Source organism: Marmota monax, unplaced genomic scaffold (genome assembly GCF_021218885.2).
Source record: "Marmota monax isolate L192 unplaced genomic scaffold, Marmota_monax_Labrador192_F-V1.1 WCK01_AAM20220418_F8-fsc00451, whole genome shotgun sequence".
In the NCBI taxonomy this organism is placed as follows: Eukaryota; Metazoa; Chordata; class Mammalia; order Rodentia; family Sciuridae; genus Marmota; species Marmota monax.
Window position 1 is genome coordinate 51,878 of NW_026694711.1, and position 11,563 is coordinate 63,440.

Sequence of the window (11,563 nt, forward strand, 5' to 3'; positions counted from 1 at the left end):
ATGAGGTGTCCCCAAAAAAACTCATGTGTGAAACAATGCAGGAAAGTTTAGAGGTGGTGAATTGTTGGGTTAAAAGTCTTAACCTAATCAATACATTAATCCACTTGAATGTATTAACTGAGTGGGGTTTATATTTTGTCCCTGGTGAGTGGAGTTCTCTCTCTGGGAGTCCTTGAGCTACTTTCCTGCTCTGCACTCTTCTGCCATAATGTTCTGCCTCACCCTGGGCCCAGAGCAAAAATCCTCAATAAACTATCAGCAAACAGCATTCAAAAACATATTAAGATAATACACCACGACACACTGGGCTTCATCCCAGGGATGTGAGATTGTTTGAACATCCACAAGTCAGTAAACAAAATTCACCACTCAATGGAATTAAGAATCATGCAATCGTTTCAATAGACACAGAAAAAGCCTTCAAGAAAATCTAGCATCAATTAATGTTAAAAACACTCAAGAAATGAGGGATAAAAGAATCTTATCTAAACATTATAAAGCTGTATTATTCATCCATGAAAAGGAATACAATTAAGTCATTTGAAAGAAAATGGATAGAACTGGAAATCATTATGTTAAACAAAATAAGCCAGACTCAAAAGATGAGTAATGTATGCTTTCTTTCCTGCATACTGGCAAGGGGGTGAGAAAAATGGATGATATGAAGTAGACCTGTAATGTAGAAGAAGGGGATCAGGTTTTAGAGGAGGTAAGGGTAAGTATCAGGGAGTGAGAATGATCAAATTAGTTATATGCATGAGATTGATCAGATTATGTTATATCCATATAAATTATGTTATATGGATATGCCATAATGCAAACCACTGTGTTCTGAAACAGGTAGGCTCTTGGGGGAGAGAAAAAGAGATCCTTACTAGGTGGAGACCAAAGTCTATGTGCATGACCAGCCATACTTGTCTTTTTAGTTAGAATGAACAAAACCTCTAGTGTATGCTTGTACCAGATCAACTAGAACAAAACATAATCAATTTATGTCACCAGATTCAAAGATCTACATAATGTACCCTCAACTGATTTATGGCTACACTGCTCAACCAAGGAGAAACATTCTGAATACCAAATAGCAAATTATTAACACAGGATTTGATTTTCAAAAAAGCTTGCCTGGGAGCCTTCGTTTTTCTTCCCAGGAAAATCCTAATATATAGTTAGAGAGCTCAACCCAGTTTGCATCTCTCCCTTCCCTCCCCTCCCCTCCCCTTCCTTTCTCTTCCCGTCTCTCTCTTCTCTTTTCTCTGATATTGGGGTATATACCTTTACTTTGCTGTCTTTTAATAAATCTTTGCTTGTGTCTTGCTTTCAACTTTTAAATTCTTTTCTGCAAAATAATTCAAGAACTCACTTGGACCAAGTTGAGGTCCCACTGCTGCCTTGGAGGGACCTCTCAGATCCCTGTCTGGTGACAGTTAATATGCATGAAAAGAATAAATAAATAAAGTACTACAGTGGTAATGTAAAATTAGTCTTATATATGGTAATTTGGGGCTGAGGTTGTAACTCAGTAGTAGAGTGTTTGCCTACTATGTGTGAGGCTCCAAGTTCAATCCCCCAGCATCAAAAAAAAAAAAAAAAAAAAAAAGAAAAAAGAAAAAGAAAATGTTAGGCGGGGTTGTGACTCAGTGGTAGAGAACTTGCCCAGCAGGTATGATGCACTGAGTTCCTTCCTCAGCACCAGGTAAAAAAATAAACAAGGGGCTGGGGTTATGGCTCAGTGGTAGAGTGCTCACCTAGCATGCTCGATCCTCAGCACCACATAAATGTAAAATAAGATACTGTGTCTACCTATAACTTAAGAATAAATATTTTAAAATAAATAAAGTTTTAAAAAAGAAAGAAAATGTATATGTATTTATATATAGAAAGTTAGGACTACATGATATACTAGCATCTGATTAGTTTGGTTAGCATTATTTGAAAATAGACCAGCAGCTATTACTGACTTTGTCAGTAATGTGAACATATTTGTTTAAAAACCACATTTATTGTTATAGCTAAAAGGTAAATGAGGAAATAAACTTATTAACTTGGAATTTTAAATTTGGTAAGAATTTTACATAAATTTGTTTACTACACTAAAAATAATTTGGAAAAATTTAAAAATTGGCATTTTTGCAAAATTAATTTAAACATTATCTATAAATAAATGTTTTCATATGTAAATGTACATATACACACTTTACATACATACAAATGTATTTTGTACATAAAGGAGTTACTATTTATTCTATTTTATGGATAATGACACTGATAATTAGAAAGGCAGCTTAGCCATTTGAAAGCAAGCCACATGTGTCTTATATGAGTGATTATTCCATTATATCCCAAATGGCACTCTTTCATTCTTCAGGTAGAAATGAGCATCTACTGTGTTCTAGACTTTGCATTCAGCACTCTAAGATTCAAAAATAAATGATTTCACTCATCTTTCAAGGAGCATATAATTAATCCAGTAAGGGACACAAACAGGGAAATAGATGATTAAAATACAAAGAAGTACCATGTAATTTCAAGGATGTAAGAGCACCAGGAAGGGAGCGCACCTGACTGAAAAGAGTGGTTATCATCAAAATGAAAACAAAATTTAAAACTTTTCATAGAACTCTTTGGGACCCAAGTATATGTCTGTAGAGCGCTAGGTGTCCTCAAATTCTTTTAAGTAAAGAACCTAGACAATAGGAAGTATAGTATGAAACCCTGAGGGATTAACACCAGTAAATTTTCATACTAGTAAAGAAAAGGGGAGGCCAGAAACAAGGCTTGACTGATTTGTATCTCAGGATCAGACTACAGCAGGCCTCAAGGTATATGTAGAGGTAAATGTAGAAGTATTTAGTACAAAGGCCATTAGCCCAAGTTTCATATTCATAAAGGGCTTCAAGTTTTGACATTTCACATGATCTACAAAGGTTATTGTTACAGATACAGAAATAAAGAGATATCAAACATTTAAAATATACCAAAATTTTTATAAACTTGTTTGACACTCCTTTTCCCTTTTTTCTTCCATTAAATATAATAAACAGAAGACTTGAGTTTCTCTTCAACTCTAAAAAGCCTCGCATGCTTGCATGAATTAATTTCTTCATTTAACAAACACTTAATCACACTCTTCATATGATTTAGTATACTTGATTTTGTAAATTAGACAAAGCATTTACATTTATTTTTGTTTATTTTTTTCCAAAATATTTATTTTTTAGTTGTAGTTGGACACAATAGCTTTATTTTATTTATTTCTTTTTATGTGGTGCTGAGGATTGAACCTAGGACCCCACATGTGCTAGGTGAGAGCTCTACCACTGAGCCACAACCCCAGCTATATTTATTTTTAGATATAAAACATGGCACCAGAGACTTCTTTTCAGTAACGTGGAGTAGGTATGCTCTATCACTATTCTAGGGCTATTGTAATAAATTCCCACAAAATTGCTGGCTTAAAACAATAGAAACTTATTCTCTCAAGAATCTGGAGACTAAGAGTCTGAAATAAAGTTGTTGGTAGGTCAAATCTCTTTCTGAAGTTTGTAGGAAAAAAATCCTTCCTTGTTTCTTCCTAGCTTCTTGTTGGCCCCAAATATTTCTTTGGCTTGTGGCAGTAGGACTGAATCTCTACCTTCATCATCACATAGCCTTCTTCAATGTGTCTATGTTTGTCTGTGTTTCCTTCTCTTTCTGTAGCATCATCAATTAACCACTGAACTTTTTACTGACTCCATAATTTTGACTTCTCCAGAATGTCATATAATTGGAGTCATACAGTATGAAGCCTTTTCATGTTGGGTATTTTCACTTTGTAATGTGCATTTAAGGTTCTTCTTTTCATAGTCTGCTAGCTTATTTCTTTTTATCACTGAAAAAATTCCAGTGTCTGCATGCATGACAGTTTATTTATCCATTTACTTACTGAAGGACATCTTGGTTGCTTCCAAGTTTGGTAATTATGAACAAAGCTGCTATAAACATCTATGCAAAGGGGTTTCTGCAGAAATAAGTTTTTGACTCATTTGGATAAAGACCAAGGAGTGTGATTGCTGGATCATATGGTAAGAGTATATTCAGTTTTGCAAGAAACTGTCAGAGGCTGGGAATGAAGATGGTGTTGAATGGGGAGATTATAATCAAGGGTACAAATCTTGAAGAGATAGGAGGAGTGCTTTTGAAAAAAAAATATGAGATATATATTGCAAAATAAAGTGATCATATTAAATAGTGAAGTCTTGTACATTTCCCAATATGTAAAAGAGTAAATTTCAAATAGAACTGGCAAAGTGTCCAAAAAAGTAGCTATGCTATGGTGGCATGCTCATCAGAAGTGAATGAGAGCTCCCATTGCTCAACATTCTCATGATCATTTAGGATTGTCTGGGTATTAGATTTTGTCCATTCTGGAAGATGGGATGTGATGCCTCATTGTTTTTTTCATTTTCAATTCCCTAATTACATGTGCTGTTGAACGTATTTTCAAATACTTACTTGTCATCTGCATATCTTCTTTGGTGAGGTGTCTATTTAGGTCTTTTGCTCATCTTTTAATTAGGTGTTCATTTTCTTATTGTTAAGCTGTAAGATATATTCTTTGCTTTAGATATCAGTGTTTACCAGATGTGTCTTTTGCAAATATTTCATCACAGTGTATGTCTTGTATTCATTTTCTTGACAGTGTCTTTCTTAGAACAGAAGTTTTTATTATTTAATTTTTCCTGGCAAAAATTATTTTATTTTTTTCCATATTTTTATTGGTGTATCACTGTTAAACATAATAGTGGGATTTGTTGTCAAATATTCGTACATGCACAAAATATAACAATATAATTTGGTGAACCTCATTCCCCAGTATTTCCCTTTCCTTTCTTTTCTCACACTGGTCCCTTTCCTCTACTCTACTGATCTCCCTTCGGTTTTCATGAGGTCTCCCCAATCCACATTTCTTTCCATTTTTTCTAATGTCCACATACAGGAGAAAACCTTCTGAGTTTGGCTTAATTGACTTAATATAATGTTCTCAAGTCCCATCCATTTTCTGGCAAATGACATAATTTCATTTTTATTTATGTCTGAATAAAACTCCATTGTGTGTGTGTGTGTGTGTGTGTGCCGCAGTCTGGCTGGGCACAAAATAACCGAGCCACCGCACAGCCTTGTAGATTCAAACAGCAACTCTTTATTCCCGAACTCTCACCGACACTCTACCCACACTTCCCAGGAATACACTGCCTCTATCCGGCTCTGCGCACCAATTCTCTCAGAACCCCACGGGAACTCCAAAGGAGCAGGTGCCTGAGGCAGCAGGATACACCCTAATCCCAGCAGGATCTGCCCTAAACCCAGAGCCACCCTAATCCCTGAGCAGGGTCACCTTTCAAACCAAAATGCCATGCGTCATTCCTACTTGGCTATGGCTCTCAGCATGTGTGTGTGTGTGTGTGTGTGTGTGTGTTTTCTTTATTCATGCATCCATTGATGGATACCTAGACTGGTTCCATAGTTTTAGTTTGGCTATTGTGATTGTACTGCTATAAACATGGGTACGCATGTATCACTGTAGTATGACTTAATTCTTTATTTAAGATTTTGTTTTTATTTCTTTAGTTGTCAATGGACCTTTGTTTTATTCATTTATATGTGGTGTTGAGAATAGAACCCATGGTAGGCCTCACACATGAGCCACAACCCCAGCCCGATGCCTTAATTCTTTAGGATGAATACCAAGGAGTAGTAAAGCTGGGTCATCTGGTGGTTCCATTCCTAGTCTTTGAGGAAACTACATACTGACTTCCATAGTGGTTGTACTAATTTACAATTCATTGTAAATGTAAATGTTTTCCCTTTTCTCCAGATCTGCTCAGAAGTTTATTTTTAATGAAGTCCAGCTTATCAATTATGTCTCTGGTGGATTGTGCATTTTTGTTGTATCAAAAAGTTAACATAATATGTAAGGAAGGTCCTCTAGGTTTTCTCCTCTGTTCTTTTCTAGGAGTTTTATAGTTTTGCATTTTATATTTAGGTTTATAATCCATTTGAGTTGCTTGTAGTGACGGGTGTAAAGTTCCTGTCTAGATTCTATTAATTGATTGCATGTGGATATCCAGTTGTTCCAGCACCATTTACTGAAAAAACCATCTTTGCGCCATTGTGTCTACTTTTTTCTTTTGTGAGGTATCAGCTCAAGAGAGTCTTTCTAGGCCCTCTGTCCTATCCCATTAATTGTCTCCTTTTTCACCAGTACCACATTGTCTTAATTACTGTTGCTTTATAGTTAGTCTTGAAGTTGAGCAGTGTCAGTTCTCTAACATTGTTATTATCCTTCAATAGCAAGTTAGATATTCAGGGAATTTTGCATTTCCATATAAACTTTAGAATAATTTGATCAGTATTCACAAAACATTTTGCTGGGAGTTGGATTGGGATTGCAGTGAATTTGTAGATCAATTTGGGAAAAACTGACATCCTGGAAATATTGTCTTCTTATCTGTGAACATGGAATAGATCTCCACTTATTTAGTTTTTCTTTGATATCTTTTATCAGAGTTTTATAGTTTACTCATATAGGTCTTGCACATAATTTTGTAAATTAATGCCTAAGTATTTCATTTTGGTGGGGTAGTAATATACTGGACAATGTGTGTGCGTGTGTGTGTGTTTTAATTTCAACTTCCATTTATTGATTCCTGGAATATGACAAAGTAATTGACTTTTTTAATATTTTATTTTTTAGTTGTAGTTGGACACATACCTTTATTTTATTTATTTATTTTATATGGTGCTGAATATTGAACCCAGGGCCTCACAAGTACAAGGCAAGTGCTCTACTGCTGAGCCACAAACCCAGCCCCAAAGTAATTGACTTTTATAGATTGACCTTGTATCCTGCAATATTTTTTATAATCACTTATTAGTTTTAGGAAGTTTTTTTTGTTGTTGTTGAACTTTTCTCAATTTTTTTACATTGGGAATATTCTATCTGTGAAAAAAAAAGTTTTATTTCTTCTTTCATAATCAATGTCAATTTATTTCTTTCCTTGCTTGCTGTCTTAGAAATTCCAGTATGTTGTTGAAAAGCAGTGGTAGGAGGGAACATCCTTGCCTTGTTCTTGATCCTAGTGGGAAAACTTTTATTTTCTCCCTGCTCCATATTATATTAACTCTAGGATTTTTTGTTTGTTTTTGTTTTCATTTGTAGGTGTTCTTTGTCAAAATGAGGAAGTTTCCTGCTATTCCCAATTTGCTCAGAACTTTTATCATGAATGCATGTTGGATTTCATCAAATGATTTTCTACATCTATTGATATGATTATATGCTTTTTCATTGTTAGCCTTTTAATGAGATGAATTATATTATTTAATTTTCAAATACTGAGCCAACTTTGCATACCTGGGATAATCCCACTTATTTGTGGTATGTAATCCCTTTTATACATTGATGGATTTGATTTGCTAATATTTTTGAGGATTTTTAAATTTTATCTTTGTTATTGAGAGATAAAGATCTGTAGTTTTCTTTTTTTTTTTTTTTTTTTTTTAATTTTTTATTGTGGGTTGTTCAAAACATTACAAATTTCTGTAGTTTTCTTATAATGTCTTTGTCTACTTTTGCCACGAGAGTTAGGAAGTATTCCTTGTACTTCAATCTTCCATAAAAGAATGTAGAAACATGGTATGATTTCTTTTTTAAATGCTTGATAGAATTGATCAATGAATCCATTTGAGATTGATGCTTTCTTTTTTTTTTTTTTTTTAAGATTCAAACAGCAACTCTTTATTCCCGAACTCACACCAGCCATCTACAATAACTTTCTGGGGAAATCCACGTTCTCTGCCCAAATCCACACGCACTGGGCTTCTGTCTCCCAAAAAATACTGTCTGAATCCCGTGAGAACTCAAGGGGAACTCAGGCAGCAGGATACGCCCTATTCCCAGAAGGAATAACCTTAAACATAGAACCACCCTAAACCTGGATTATCCTAAACCGGGAACACCCTAAACCCGGATCCGCCCTGGTCCTTGAGCAAGGTCACCTTAGATGCAATGTCACTGCAAAAATGTCCTATTTCCATGAGTCCTTCCACTAAGCAACATGGGGTACTGGGGTACGCTGGCAAGGAAATTGTCATACCTACTTGGCTAATGGCTCCCAGCAATTACACCCAATAATAGCCTAACAATAAAAATTAAATTCACATATATCTTCTGACATAAACTTGCTTTTATGTAGTTTAATAACACTTACTCATTAACACAGCAAATATCCTTGATTTCCATTTACCGATCTTACTAGCATACAACAGAATTTCATCCACATAGTTCACTACACACTTGTTATAGATTTTTTTTCTTGACAACATTTATCTTTCCTGCTCTATGAACCAACCTATTTTACATTTTCTGCCTCTTTTTTTTTTCTTTTTAATATTTATTTTTTAGTTTTCGGCGGACACAACATCTTTGTTTGTATGTGGTGCTGAGAATGGAACCTGGACCGCACGCATGCCAGGCAAGCGCACTACCGCTTGAGCCACATCCCCAGCCCATAAATCTTTGCTTCTTAAGTGTACTGTCCTCTTCTTTTCCCTCTGAAAGAAAGATTAAATCTGGTCACTTACTTGAATTTTGGATGTTTCTTCATCACACCTTCACCAAGTCTTTCCTGGGTTTTCTTTTCTGGCATTCTGATAAACTCCATTTCATTTATAGAGTTTCTTTTTTTTTTTTTAATTTTTTATTGTGGGTTGTTCAAAACATTACAAATTTCTTGACATATCATATTCCACACTTTGATTCAAGTGGGTTATGAACTCCCACCTTCACCCCATACACAGATTGCAGATTCACATCAGTTACACATCCATTGATTTACAAATTGCCATACTAGTGTCTGTTGTGCTCCGCTGCCTTTCCCATCATCCACCCTCCCCCCTCCCCACCTCTCCCCTCCCCTCCCCTCCTCTCTCTCTACCCCCTCCACTGTATAACCCTGAGGGTCTCCTTCCATTACTGTGCAATTTCCCTTCTCTCTCCCTTTCCCTCCCACCTCTCATCCCTGTTAAATGTTAATCTTCTTCTCCTGTTCTTCGTCCCTACTCTGTTCTTAGTTATTTTCCTTATATCAAAGAAGACATTTGGCATTTGTTTTTTAGGGATTGGCTAGCTTCACTTAGCATAATCTGCTCTAATGCCATCCATTTCCCTGTAAATTCTATGATTTTGTCATTTTTTAATGCAGAGTAATACTCCATTGTGTATAAATGCCACATTTTTTTTATCCATTCGTCTATTGAAGGGCATCTAGGTTGGTTCCACAGTCTTGCTATTGTGAACTGTGCTGCTATGAACAGGTTAGTAATTGAATTTCTTCACTTATCAAATTGGATATACAACCTGTGTGCCCTTTAAAAGATGAATGGATTAAAAAAATGTGGTGTATATATACACAATGGAATGTTACTCAGCCATCAAAAAGAATGACTTTATGACTTTTTCCAGTAAATGGATGGATCTGGAGACTATTATGCTAAGCAAAATAAGTCAATCCCCCAAACCATTTTTGTGGATATGTGGATGCTAACACACAACAAGGAGTGGGGGAGAAGATTAGAAATTAGATAGATTAGATTAGAGAAAAGGGAATAAAGGGAAAGGAGGGTGTCAGAAACAGGAAAGACAGTGGAATGAATCTGACTTAACTTTTCTATGTATATATATGAATACACCACAGTGAATCACCACATCATGTACAATCACAAGACTGGGATCCCAATTAGAATAAAATGTACTCCATGTTTGTATAAATACGTCAAAATATACTATGCTGTCATGTATAACTAAAAAGACCAAATAAATAGCCAGGCATGGTGGCACAGGCCTGTAATCCCAGTGGTTTTAGAGGCTAAGGTAGGAGGATCGCAAGTTCAAAGCCAGCCTCAGTAAAAAGCAAGGTGCTAATCAACTCAGTGAGACCCTGCCTCTAAATAATAATACAAAATACGGTTGAGGATGTGGTTCAGTGGTTGAGTTACCCTGAGTTCAAACCCTAGTATCCCTTCCCCCAAAAAAGACAAAAAAAAAAATCGTGGGTATAGAGCTGTTCATATTATTCATATTGTTCATACTATTATTCATTTCACACTAGAATTTCATACTAGAATTTTTATCTACTCTTTTTTTCTTAGAATGAGTAGAGTTTACTTGATTTCATTGATATTTTGAAAGGATCCACTTTTATTTCATTGATATCCTCTATTAATTTCCTTTTTACAATTTTATTTATTTATGTGATAATTTTTATTATGTTTTTGCTTCTGCTAAATTTTATGTTACTCTTGTTTTATTCTTTTTTACTAGTATATGCATTCAATGCTATAAATTTTGTCCCACGAAATAATTTTGCTACATGTCACAAATTTTAAAAAGTTTTATTTCACTTTTATTCAGTTCAAAATATTTTAAAATTTCCCCTGAGTTCCTTCTTAAATTCATGTGCTATTTAATCTCCACACATTTTGGAATTTGCCAGCTATCTTTATATAATTGATTTCCACTTTATTTCATTGTAGTCTTGAGAACATATATTGCATGATTTCTATTTTTTTACATTTGTTAAATGTGCTTTATGGGCCAAATATGTTCTATCTTGGTGAATGGTCTATGTGAGTTTGAAAAGCTTTTGTAATCGGTTGTTAGATAACAGTCTATGGATATAAATTATGTTCAGTTAATTGATGGCTCCCCTGAATTCAACTAAATCCTTATTGATTTGCTACTTATTGACTGCTTTCATTACTTTAAAAATATTAGTGATGTATGATTAACAAATAAAAATCTGTGCATATTTAATGCATAAATTTAATGAGTTTGGAGACAAAGATGCACCAATAGAATCATGACCACAATCTATTTCATAAACATGACTATTTCTTCAAAAAGTTTCCTCTCAACCATTTATTTTTTAATTAAATTATTTATTTATTTTAATTTGTTATACATGATGGCAGAGTGGAATTCATTTCATATTACACATATAGAGCACAATATTTCAAGTCACTAATTGTACACAAAGTATTTTCACACCATTCGTGGCTTCATACATGTACTTAGGGTAATGATGTCTAACTTATTCCACCATCATCCCTACCCACTTGCTTCCTCCCTTCCCCTCCCTCCCCTTTGAACCTTTTATTTTTTGCATCAGTAATTTTGCATTCTTACTAGAGTAGGTTAGTTATGCATAATTGGGGGGGTCATTTTTACATCACATAAGCATGGAATATAATTTGTTCCAACTCAGCCACCAGTATTTCTCCTTTCAATTCCTACCTCCTTCTCCCTGTTCCTCCACTCTGCTGATATTCCTTCTATTTATTTACAGTTTTTTTAATTAGTGTTTTTTTTGAAAGAGTGAGAGAGAGTGAGAAAGAGGGAGAGAGAGAGAGAATTTTAATATTTATTTTTTAGTATTTGGTGGACACAACATCTTTGTTTGTATGTGGTGCTGAGGATCGAACCCGGGCCGCACGCATGCCAGGCAAGAGTGCTACCGCTTGAGCC